Raw genomic sequence first — 13,018 nt, forward strand, 5'->3', positions numbered from 1 at the left:
TAATAGTAGTGCTGGAGAGCGCAAAGTACTGCGTGGCGCACCCCGTAACGTGAGCGTCCTGTATCAGGTTTACTTGCACAGAATCAGTGGTGAAGTCTGTTCTGTGCTCCTCTGACATATTTCGCTCCCTGCTCACGGGGGGCACGCTGTGGTGGGTCGCCACCGATCCCCGCTCGGCCGGGTCCTTGGCCGTAGCGGGGGCCGTTAGCGCTGAGCTGCGCGCTTGTGGTGAACCATCCAAGTACTGACCAAGGCCTATGTTGCTTAACTGCGGTGATGGGATTTTCACCGGAGTACTCAGCATAGCATGGTCGCTGGCAGCCTGTGATGGGCTCACAGGAGACATGTTAAGTACATATTCCTTCATGCAGACCTGTATGTTCGATATGGGGCTGATCAGCCCCACCTTTCTAGTAGTGGTTGGCAGGGGGGGGGGTGCGCTGTGACAACTGCTCTGTACCCTCCGCTGGTGGGCTGATGGCCGTGGAGTGAGTAGTTTGCCGTGATAACGGCAGCCCCTCACTCTCCGTCAGTTCCTGCAGATCGTCGTCGCTGTCTGTAATGGCCCCAGACTCACTGACAATTTGCTCTTTCCCAAGCGCATTTTTGCTCTTTTGAAGATGAGTCCGGAGCCGTGTGTTTTTGTGTGGGGACATTCGAAAACGAGCTAGTGGACGCGGGATGATCCGTTGTTAAGCGGGTCCCTGGGTCACAGAATCCCTATCTAACCCTAGGTACCGAGAAGTGGTAACCGGTGGGGGCAAGTAGTGTAATCTCTCGAAGGTCTCGGTGAGAGGAGAGAGACAGCGGAGCGAGAGGTACGTACGTCCTTTCGCTACTACAGTCAGCTGCTCCTTAAAACTGCTGTGGTCTGGCCTGCTGCTTACATCCCGTACGACTCAAGGCTGCTTGCTACGTCACAGAGGGGAAATGTGCTTATATCTCTTGAATGCCGTGACGGATTTTATTGAAATGATCATATGTTTACATTTAGAACATGAGCTACACGATGATGTATGTCTCATTTCCGTAACTTAATTGGCTGAAAAGTTAGACATTTTCTTCTAGCACATTCGATAGAGAGGTATGCAACATGTGGCCGTGACGTCACCCGCAGGTTCCTTGCTCGTGACGTGTCCAGCTCGCCACGAGGAACTTCGTATTGCGCTAGCACAAGATGTCAGGCATACGAACATATTATCGCCGTCCCTTTTCCATATGTTCCGGCAATTATAAAACAATGTACAGGGCTGGAACAGTTCCTGGTACTGCATATTTCTGTTTAATTTGTTCATTTCGCAATCTGTTTAAATCCCATCTGACTTTCTTCCTTTGATTATATTTTAAGTCTGAAACTGCACTTTGCCATCACAAGTGTGTTATCACTGTCCACTTCAGCGCCAGGGTAGCTGTGGCTTGAATTGATTCGATTTGATTTCTGTACCTGGCTTTAACTAATATGACATCAATTTGGTATCTTTGCATGTCTCCGGGACTTTTCCAGGTATATCGTCTTCTCAAAGGCACTTCGAACATGGTGTTAGTTATTACCATATCATACTGTTCACAAAAATTTAGTAGCCTTTCACCTCGGATGTTTCTCTTTCCCAGTCCAAACTTCCCTATTCCCATTCTGTCTGGTTTTGAGCCACCCACAGCATAGAAATCTCTCATAATCACCAGACTTTTCTTGTCATCAATTTGTTTTAGTAGATCATCAAGACACTCATACAGCTCTTCAACCTCATCTTCATTACTGTTGGATGTTGGAAAGTACATTTGTATAATGGTCATATCCCTGGGTTTTGCTTTGATCTTCACCATCAGTATTCACAACAGACAATGGTATGATGATAAACGGGGTGAAACGTCAGACTAAGTTTCACCAAGAAGAACATTCCTCTGAGTTTTAATTAGTATGTTGATGGGGTGAAAGTAACTCACGGGGATCACTGTAAGTACTTACTGTCTGTGTTTAATTATATTCATCGGAGTAATTACATAAATGGAATTATAAAGAAATGTTACAGATCTCTTTATATGGTTATGATTGTATATATGGATTGTAGTAAGGGTGTAAAAGAGAGGGCGTCTAAATCACTGGTAAGACCACAACATCAGAGTCTGGTGTACGGTACCAACGGGACCCACGCCAGGATTACTTCATTCAAGAAATAGCTGATGTACCCGTGTTTCGCTACGGAATTATACTTTTGTATATAGAATTCTGGGTTAGGTAGTGTACACGATGTGGGTAAGATTGTATTAAATTGCATAGCTCTTATCGTTATCCCAGAAACGCGATGGGAATGTCACCAAACGTCTCTTCTCTTGTAAAGACCAGGTTAGGACATTTTCATTGTAATGGTAGGCCCTCTTGCCTACCATCAGTCACAATCAAGTTGCGGAATTTTCATTATAACGGCAGACACTCACTCCCCACCTGCCGTTTTACATCCTCAGAAAGACTGTCTTTCCAGCTGAAATCAACATAGGTCATTACAATGACGTCAGTAATGCGCCGTTCCCGCGTCCAGGTCGAGTCGCATGAGATCCAGGCTGGCTTGCATACAATACCATTTCTCGCTATTCAAAGTTTATGGGCTATGGGTTCCGCATCAGAGAAAAGATCACCGATTTATGCTAGTGGAAATACCTAACTTACGCAGAGGACGTCTCCTACCCGTATTTCTAGTTAGTTTCCAGCTTCGGCTTACGAAATTACCAAGTGGTTCTCACTTACATCTAAGCATCTATTCTAGAAGACATTAAAAGAATGGCTAAGTTTTACCATGCATCATTTATTGTAAATCAAGAAAGATCTGAGTAAATGGTTGTCATGAATTCCTCTTTGAAACGGCAAGTAATAAGCATTGAGATATCTTGAAATTATCTTGAAATGTAAAGTTGGAAATATTAAATTGAAAATAAAATTTCAAATTGGAATAATTAAAATGAAAACATCACATTAAAAGACATTAATTAAAAAACATTACATCGAAAATCTATCTGATTAAAAAAACATTAGGTTGAAAATGATATTAGATTCATCTCATTGAATGAATGAAAATTATCTCGAATCACAATATATACACTGTCGTAGATTGAGAGTCTTTAAATGTTGGACGCAGTTTCCATACTTGGTTACCAATAAATTAAATTAGAATCACATATTTCATTATATAAATTCTTATGAAATTATTCCGAAAATCCTACTTGCTTTTATCTAATATTCGTTAATTCCTTGCAATAAGGTAACTTTGCTTGATTCAAACAATTTGTGCTCAAATACACAACCAGATTGACATGAGAAAATGTCTTCAGAAATATTTAAAACTGTTAATATGTATCGCACTTTTCAACACGTTCTCAAATTTCTTGGTAACTCTTCTTGCAGAGACAAAGATAACCCCTTTAAGTCATTATATTCTTTAAAATATTATGATCAAACATCATATCTATAAATTACGCAAATCGATCTCTTATTTGAGAGCATTAATTAATTCAAGTGCATATTTATGTCATATAATTGTGCTATCAAGTGTATCTGACCATCACTCAATCAATTCATACAGTAATTGGGTGGTCTATCTTGTGAGAAGACTCTACTTACTACCAACAACTCTCAGTTGTGAAGATAAGTCACCAATGATATCGGATAATGCATTGGAATAAACTTCAAAGCTTCCCTAATATGTGAGAAAATTCTTACGATCAGAAGAAATACATGGATGTAGGTTAATTTCATATCATCTTCCTCATCAAGAATCATTTGATGATCTACAATTAAAATATCAACATACGGACGTCACTGAGATCGTATCCTACACTACCTATGGCTTATTCAAGGATCAACGGTCGATTGAAGACAAATTATATGCATTCATCATCTCAAAAATACGTAACTTGAAATACTATCTTCATTAAAATAAATTATGACCTTACTCACGGTGAACAATAATCATCACCAACATTAATCATCATAACCTCATATCATTATTTACATATAAAACTATCAATCCACATTATTTATCTTACATAACACTTCACATCATAGTAAACGCATTAATTCATTCCAACTCGACGTATATCTGTCATCATTGACCGTTTATCTGACTACTCCGTCGTAGTCTCAATCTTTTAATAATTCCGTAAAATATTACCATATCCTTCTATTTAGCAAAAATATCCTACATACGATTGATGTCATAAGTTCTCACATAAGCCTAGTGTTTATCGCAACGTCGTATAAAATTCACCAAGAGATAAAAATTTAACCTCTTTTCATATTACATTGACAGCATTACGAACGGAATTCCTTATCATCACTGGTTGACTACATCCTATACATGGATTTGACGTTTAGATCCGATGAATACCTAGCAACCTTTAACCTAACTATGGAATTCGTCTTCCCATATCTATCATTTCACTGACATTAATTAAAATAGCACTTTAAAAAATAAATAAATTTCAATTTGTAGCATTGATTTAAAGAAACTTATCTTTGCTCTGATTCCCCCGTAGTCATCTCATGTCCGGGTGAATGGACATGTGGGCACAGCTCACGGCATTTCCCTCATCTGTTTGGGAACATCTGGGACTGTCTCGGCTGGTTATCGGTCCTTATGGGCTGGAAATGTCATCCCGTGTCGCCATAACCTAGGTAGCTTCGCCTCCATTTTCTTAGTGCATGCTGCTGCTGGTCTCTCGAACAATCGAACAAAACAAGACGTCAGTTTGGTTAATGTTGTCATTTTATGGATATGCTTTTCTACAATCTGAATATGATATAGGAATATTGCTCTTTAGAAAATTGATCTTGGAAGTATTCTAAACTTTGCAATGCGTAAAAATGAATATTCCAATTGAATTTGGAAATATATGTGTATATATATTCTTCTCTCTCTCTCTCTCTCTCTCTCTCCCTGTCGATATTACAGCTATGTAGCCTTTTGGAATTGATTGTATCGGCTAATACGTCGTCTTGGGTAGATATCGTGACGTAGCAATGTGGAAGTCTTTATATTCCAAAAGTACAATTTAATTTCACGGAGCGAAATATTCTTGAACGCTAATACTTCGTAAAACAATTTGTGGACAAAGGTTTCTCTCTATTTTATGACTAGTATTTTGATAGAACGATGTTTTCCTCCCTCTTGAGTACGCCCGTGATGTTCTCCTTCTGTGCGAATCGAATGTTAAGTTTTTAATAATAACTCTTAACAATCTTCTCACGTCTTTCTTTACTACCGCCTTCTATGCTCCTTTCTCGTCAAGCGCTTGACGAAAAAATTACTCCTTCGGCTCACAGTAGTACTCTGACGCTTTATTATCGACGTTCTGATGGCTTGAACTCCATTTTCGTTCCAATTAGATCTTGTTGGGAACAGTGAAATGGCACAGTAGTAACGTCGCGCTTAAAAGCAATGCTATCGCATGAAATACTCGATCAAATGATGAACCACACATTTCCTCACTTTTAACGAACAGTACTACGCTGTCGATCTAACAGTGCAAAGTTCCAGAGCTGGAATGACCAAGCCGCAGACAGCTGTGAACACTCCTCTGTCGTATTCCGAGTTTGCATACTGCGTCAGAGTAGGGATCGAATTGCTGGAATACTATAATGAACCAGTGTGTTACGTACCAGTAGTATCAGAACATTTTTGAACCAGAGGAAAGGCATGCTAAAGAAGAAAGTTCTCTAACTCCCCCAGCTGTTTCGCGCCAGTATTCAGGCAGGCTATTATATTCGATACGGAGCACCAATCCCATCTATTGGAGATGAGTGGCAGCATAAGAGACAAAGAACATCACAACAAACAATGGTCAATGTAATGTTGATTAATTATATGAGCTTTCGACACTGTAGGCCTTCACATTTAGTTTTCTTCCGACTCTGAAATACCACTGCTACCACAGTCGGTACGGTAAAACTGAATAGGCCTACAACATAAATGATCAGAAATTGTATTCTCTATAACTTCTTATATGTAGTATTTTCGATAGGACCAATAACATAGGTATTTAAAAATTAAATTTTAGGCGCCTACCCCTAAACTACCATTTCATCCACGGTGAATAAAATTATTCATAGCTTAGACTGTGGTTTCTTATTCCCCGACTCTACTTATTGATTTTCGTTGAATGTACCATTGTCGCCGATAACCTAATATGAGTTAATGCGACGTTAAACCATCAGCCAAAAATGGGGGGGGGGATAGGACTATCAGTTACAGCAATGCGACCTATCGGTACTAAAATAAACTTTTTTTTAACAAGTCGCTTTACGTCCACCGACATAGGTAACGTTGGGATAGGAAAGGCCTAGGAGTGGGATGGAATTGCCCGTGGCCTTGATTAAGGTACAGCCGCAGCATTTGCCTGGCATGAAAATGGGAACCCACGGAAAACCATCTTCTGGGCTGCCGACAGTGGGGCTGGAACCCACTATCTCCCGAATGCAAGCTCACAGCTGCTCGCTCGGTATCAACTTTATTCAAATTTACAAATGTGAAAAACATTCCGAGACATAACACCTCTCAGCTGGAAGGACAGGAAGCAACATGCAACTACTGGTATTGTTGCTCTTCATAGGAAATTCTGTCAATTATGTGGGTCATATTTGATTCCAATATACCAGTTAAAAGTTAATTTGCGTTAATTAAGTATTCTTTCTGATAGAGAACAGGTAGCGAAGATGGTAACGTTTCGATATTCCTGGTCGTGGTTTATGGACACCACACAAACATAGGTTGGCAGACAAGTTTTACACATGAAAGTAACAAGTACAGTTTTTCTTTACGTCGCACCGACACAGATAGGTCCCTTGGCGACGATTGGATAGGAACAGGCTGGGAGTGAAAAGGGAGCGCCCGTGGCCTTAAGTTAGGTACCATCCCAGCATTTGCCTGGAGAGGAAGTGGGGAAACCACCGAAAACAACTTCGAGGATGGTTGAGGTGGGACTCTCGACACCCCTTTCCAGTCCTCGCACCACTTTTCAAATTTCGTAGCAGAGCCGGGAATCGAACCCGGTCCTCCGGGGGGGTGGCAGCTAATCACACTAACCACTACGGACAACACACGCAAGTACTCGGAGCCAGTCATTCAAGATATACTGGCACCTACGATGAATCATCACCAAGCTCTCAGTCTTTTTGTTTGTTATGTAATAGAGTAGGTACATCGAGGGGCACCGCTCTGGAAATACTCGCTCGTTCCTGGAAGGAATGTTCCTCCCACACACGATGAGTCACTTGGCCGATTCCAGATATAATAACCGGGAAGATTGGTCGTGCTTTAGTTGACAATAGAGGTGGGGAATCTGATTCTTTTAGAAGAACCGATTCATTTGAACCGATTCACTAAAATGATTCGTTCATTTGATTCGTTCATTTAATTCGTTCATTCCAATACCGCGTGACGGAGAGCCGAAAGCGAAACCATGGACTCAGATGAACCATTCCGTTATGTTCTTTATAACTGCTACTGCTTTACATGTTTACAGGTTACAAGCAGTGAAATGTTCAAGGTATAATTATAATAATAATTGATAGCATTTTAACAAGAGTAATATCGTTTTTAGAGGTTACAGTTGAGAAATGCTACACAACTGTCTGACTAATCCTTTCCAAACTTAAGTAGCTACCATTCGAAACTATACGAGAATCGAATTTGAAATTTATAGTAGATATGAACATTTTTGTGGCCATGTTTCACACGTTACTTCACAAGAACAAGAACGTGAGCGGGAACCTTGAAGTAAACTTAACCTAACATTTCGCAACGAGCTGAAAGTTGAGTGTAGCTTAAAGTTCCGAGAAGTGTGTGACTTGAAACTACGTGATAATTTCTTATTTAAAACATTTTTTTTTTCCTGTAAGGTTAGGTTAGAGTATTTGACTTGTGAACAGGACTTTTAGTTCAGGTTAAATAAAAAATAACAGAGTCGTTCTTCACAAGTAGTCATTGATTCAAAAATGGTGGATACCCGATTTGGCGATATGAATCAGAACGAACGAGGAACCAAGGAACGAGTTGCGGCTGCCATCTCTCGATTCACAAACGAGTCGATTCATTTCGCTCACTGATTCATGATTCAATCGTTCAGTGCAATGATTCGTTCATTTTGAATCACTCGTTCAGAATCTCCCCATCTCTAGTTGACAACCGACCAACCGATAGACGAGGTACAATCCGTGACATGAGCAACACTGTGTTTGAACTGCCTTCTCACAGTTTTCAATGGTACAGTGACATCTAAATAGTGACCGGAAATGGAATCAAAGGCGAAGAGCAACAGGTGTGAAGGCTGACTGTCAAAGCTCATTCATCCCTCGCATTAGACAGGGCGCCCGCCGAAATGACCATTCAGTAATCAGCAACATGATTTTCTCCGAGGATGAAGATATTCTAGCGTTAGGTAGTAGATTTCATTAACGGTAATAATGAACAGCATAGGGAAATGCTGCCCCGGTGGACCGCTTCCCCTTGTCTATCACTTCCAAACTTCCCATCCCCTACAAGGCCCCTGTTCAGCATAGCAGGTGAGGCCACCTGGGCAATATACTGATCCTCCTTCCCAGTTGTATGCTCCCGACCTAAAGTCTCACGCTCAAGGACACTGCCCTTGAGGCGCTAGAGATGGGATCCCTCACTGAGTCCAAAGGAAAAACCAACCCTGGAGTTTAAACAGATTAGGAAAGAAGAAAAATAAATCCTTTATACTTCTGTGAAAATGACTCCACGACATTTTAAAAGTCAAAGCAATACGAAGACTACACTTTGAAAAAAGAATAGGATAGGAGGCCCAATATCCGGACAGCTCCTATTTCCGGACACTTGCAACGTTTATGTGGTTTACATCTATATATACAGTGACATCTAAATAGTGACCGGAAATGGAATCAAAGGCGAAGAGCAAGATAAGTTTACTTGAAACACGTGTGAAGGCTGACTGTCAAAGCTCATTCATCCTTCGCATTACACAGGGCGCCCACCGAAATGACCATTCAGTAATCAGCAACATGATTTTCTCCGAGGATGAAGATATTCTAGCATTAGGTAGTAGATTTCATTAACGGTAATAATGAACAGCATAGGGAAATGCTGCCCCGGTGGATCAGTGGTAGAGAGTCCGACGCATGATCCGACGTAAATAGCTTCAATCCTGACTGAGGAAGTCTATTTTTGAAAGACAGTAAAATAATCTTGGCACTCCATGTCATTACGGTGGTTTAGCTAGTGGTTTTTCGTCGCGCTAAGACACTGAAGGTTTCCAGGCATGTCACTGTGGTTGGCATGTTAAAGATCTCTGGTGGCGTACCCTGTGTAAATTAACTTAATCATTGGTATCCCTTAGACAGAACGCCCATCGAAGTAGCTGAATTCCGCTTTCGTTCTTAGACAGCAGCCCAATCGGAACACCGAAACTGGTATATAGGCCGCTTAGATGGCACCACTTCAGAAAGTCTGCAGATCAGTAGCTGAGGCCACATGATGATGATGATGATTATTATTATTATTATTATTATGGTGACGTAAGTGAAGGTGGTGCCTTCAACATGTGTACAGTGTTGAGTATGTATCTTGAAAGTTTTCTGTCGTTTAACAGGAATACACGGATATTTCATTACAAAACTGTGGAAATTAATATTAAAGTCTGGACTATCCTTCATCCTTAAATATGCAGTAATTAACAGAAACAAATGGAAATGAGGAATCCTCACGCGTAGCCATTAATTTGGATGCAATACGCGGCATAAAGTGGAGCCGGCAGCACTCGCCTCACAGTGAGGTAGCATGTCACGACTGTCCGCCACGTAGCATCAGTCCATCGAACGATGGTACAGTCGCTCAAAATAAATAAATAAATAAATAAATAAATAAATAAATAAATAAATAAATAAATAAATAAATAAATAAATAATAATAAGCGCATGGTATGGTATGTTCCTCGAATTTAATATTTTCTTTCTTTCTTTCTTTCTTTCTTTCTTTCTTTCTTTCTTTCTTTATCCGTTTACTCTCCAGGATTGGATTTTCCCTCGGATCCCACCTCTACCGCCTCAAAGGCAGTGTCCTGGAGCGTGAGACTTTGGGACGGGGATTCAACTGGGGATGAGGATCGGTACCCCGCCCAGGCGGCCTTCTCTGCTATGCTGAACAGGGTCCTTGTTTGGGGATGGGAAGATTGGAAAGGATAGATAAGGAAGAGAGGAGGAAGCGGTCGTGCCTTTAAGTTAGGTACCATCCCGGCATTTGCCTGGAGGAGAAGTGAGAAACCACGGAAAACCACTTCGAGGACGGCTAAGGTGAGAATCTACCCCCCCCCCCCCCTTTACTCATTTGACCTACCGAGGCTGAGTGGACCCCGTTCCAGCCCTCGTACCACTTTTCAAATTTCATGGCGGAGCCGGGAATCCAACTCGGGCCTCCGGGGGTGGCAGCTAATCACACTATCCACTACACCACAGAGGCGGATCATTTAATATTTTACCAAGCAATTTTAGTTAGTATCAAAATATAAGTGACCTCCCATGTAGATACTAACTCTGTGAATACACACGACCAGCATTATTATCTATAGGTTCAGTTATTTCTGAGAAAAGTATATCTGCGTAGAATTGATACAATGCCACGCGCTTGTTCTTTCTTTCCTTTTTTTTTTTTTACTGAGCGACTGTACATTTGTTTTTATTTATTTAATCTGAGATTGTATGGTAGATACTGTGCTCGACATTTGCCAGTTACCTCGATGGGCACTCAGGCTTAAGGGGATCAGTTACTCCTCTTTCAGACTAACAGCGAGGATGATGAGGCTTGAATGGGCACGGTGTTACGAACATTTAAGCACCTGATTTATCACTTGTGGATTCTATAGTGGCATATTTGGAAACCGACATCCAAAGTGAAAACTTATAAATCTGGTATCAAGACTGTTTTGTTTAATTCCTCAAGGATAATATTCTTATTTATCGTACACAATCCCGACTGTTCGCGAACAGTACATGCATGGCTAGGCTTTCAGCACAATGATGTGAAATGACAAAATAAAAAATAGTATCACGTTGCATTTGAGCAACCCGATGACATCACTTGTAACGTTATGTAGCTCAGTATTTCATCGTCAGGTTGAACAGGTCTGTTCCACTAGGAAGCTGATTCTCTTCATTTTGCCTCAAAGTTTGCAACCAGGAATCAAAGCTGCCAGGAGGGTGACAATTACAGTCTACTTCGACCTTTAATGGGTAAGTCTTATTCAGGGTATACAGTATGCTTTCTACTAAAGTAGAACTTCGTTCGGGACCGGATCCGATCCGAATGACCGAAAATTCTAATAATTCGAAGAATTATTTTTGGCATAAATAATGGTTTATAAACATTTTACTTTTACAACACTATTAACAGAACAAGGAAAAGGAGGTATCTAAATGTACGTACAATGCGTACCGTACAAATTCGACATCTGTTTTTAGAGTATTGACAATTAATTCAATTAATAAACTTGTGAAAAAGGGGAAGTGTTGCCTACTCCAATTTAACTTCTGCACTTACAAAAACCTATTGAGTGAAAAAAAATTTTCCCAGACAGAAATGTACCCACACCTTTATTTCATGAATAAGTGTAGCAAGGTAACAAGATAAAAACAATTATTGTTTTACATCAAGAGGATCCCATCGACAAATATTAATCGTGTATTATAATATTCTTAATTTTTAATTAAGAATAAATGAATATTCTCTTCAGAATATTTCAGAATAATCGTCTAATAAAATAATGTTCGTCTTGAAGTGAAACCTCTTAAATGCAAATTATCATTCATGTTAGTTTTAAAACGATAACTTTTAAGAGTGTTTAATGCAGAAATATTATCTTTAAAATCGTCCCGGATAAATCGGATATCCAGGTTAACGGGATCCGGATGAACGGAGTTCTACTGTATTTCATCCTCAGCTCTTTTTAGATGCCTATTAAAATGTGAGAATTAAAAAAAAGGTGTATTGACATTCTGATGTATGAGTGCGTTTGGTTAGAAGTTCAATGTTATGCTCAGGATTGAGGGATCGTGTCCCGGCAGAGATGGTTGGCATTTAAGACTGCTTAAATGCAAAAAAATCATTTTAATAGATGTATTGATAATTTTAGAAGACGTATTTTAATTGAAGAAACCCGTACCTCAGTGTTTATATTACTGAACTTTCGTCAATACACTTTTAAAAATTGTGGTTTATTAATTTTAGGATATCTTCATCTTCTACCTCGTACTGTTGGGAGATCAGAAGAATGCACATGCCCGGTGAGGCACGGGGCGTAGGGGTCTTCACCAGCAGAGCCAGTGACGCAATTGTTACCATAGCAACTCCGCTACTACCCAGGCGACGTTATATTAACTTCTACTGGCAGCTCTTCGCTCTTGTCAGTTGTAATCCACCAAACTGCAAAGTGTGAGTCAATGTTTTCGTGTAGCAGATAAGAGCAGATAAGAGCCGATCTGTCTGGGCAGAACAGAAAGTTCGTGCTTGCAGGCCACATTCCTTATTCTTGCATTCTTCTCATCTCTACACAGTACTGTCTTGGTGTACTAATGTATAAATAACATAAAATGAATTGTGTTAACTTTGTATCCGCAGCATATTATGTAAATATTATTATACGTTCTCAGGACATGAAATAATATACTCTCCCAACATTTGGCTTGAAACAGGGAAATGATAACCGAGTGACGTAACTGGCTTCTCTGCGAGGCCGCCGCAGTTTAAAAATCCCGGCCATTGTGTATGGGAGGTATGAAGCGAAATGTCATATCCGCGTGATTCGGATCCCACATAAAACAAAAGGTCTCGTTGGGGAAATCACGATATCAATAGTCACGGATTTAAATGTGTGGTTTAGAGCCTAGAGCAAAACTACTGAACGTCAGTTCCACGAGCGCGTGTGAGCGTATGTTTAATTTTATGTGAATTTCAGTTTATTTCATAATGCATTCGTTTTCTTGTAGTGAACTTTTTCA

Source organism: Anabrus simplex, chromosome 1, assembly GCF_040414725.1.
Source record: "Anabrus simplex isolate iqAnaSimp1 chromosome 1, ASM4041472v1, whole genome shotgun sequence".
In the NCBI taxonomy this organism is placed as follows: Eukaryota; Metazoa; Arthropoda; class Insecta; order Orthoptera; family Tettigoniidae; genus Anabrus; species Anabrus simplex.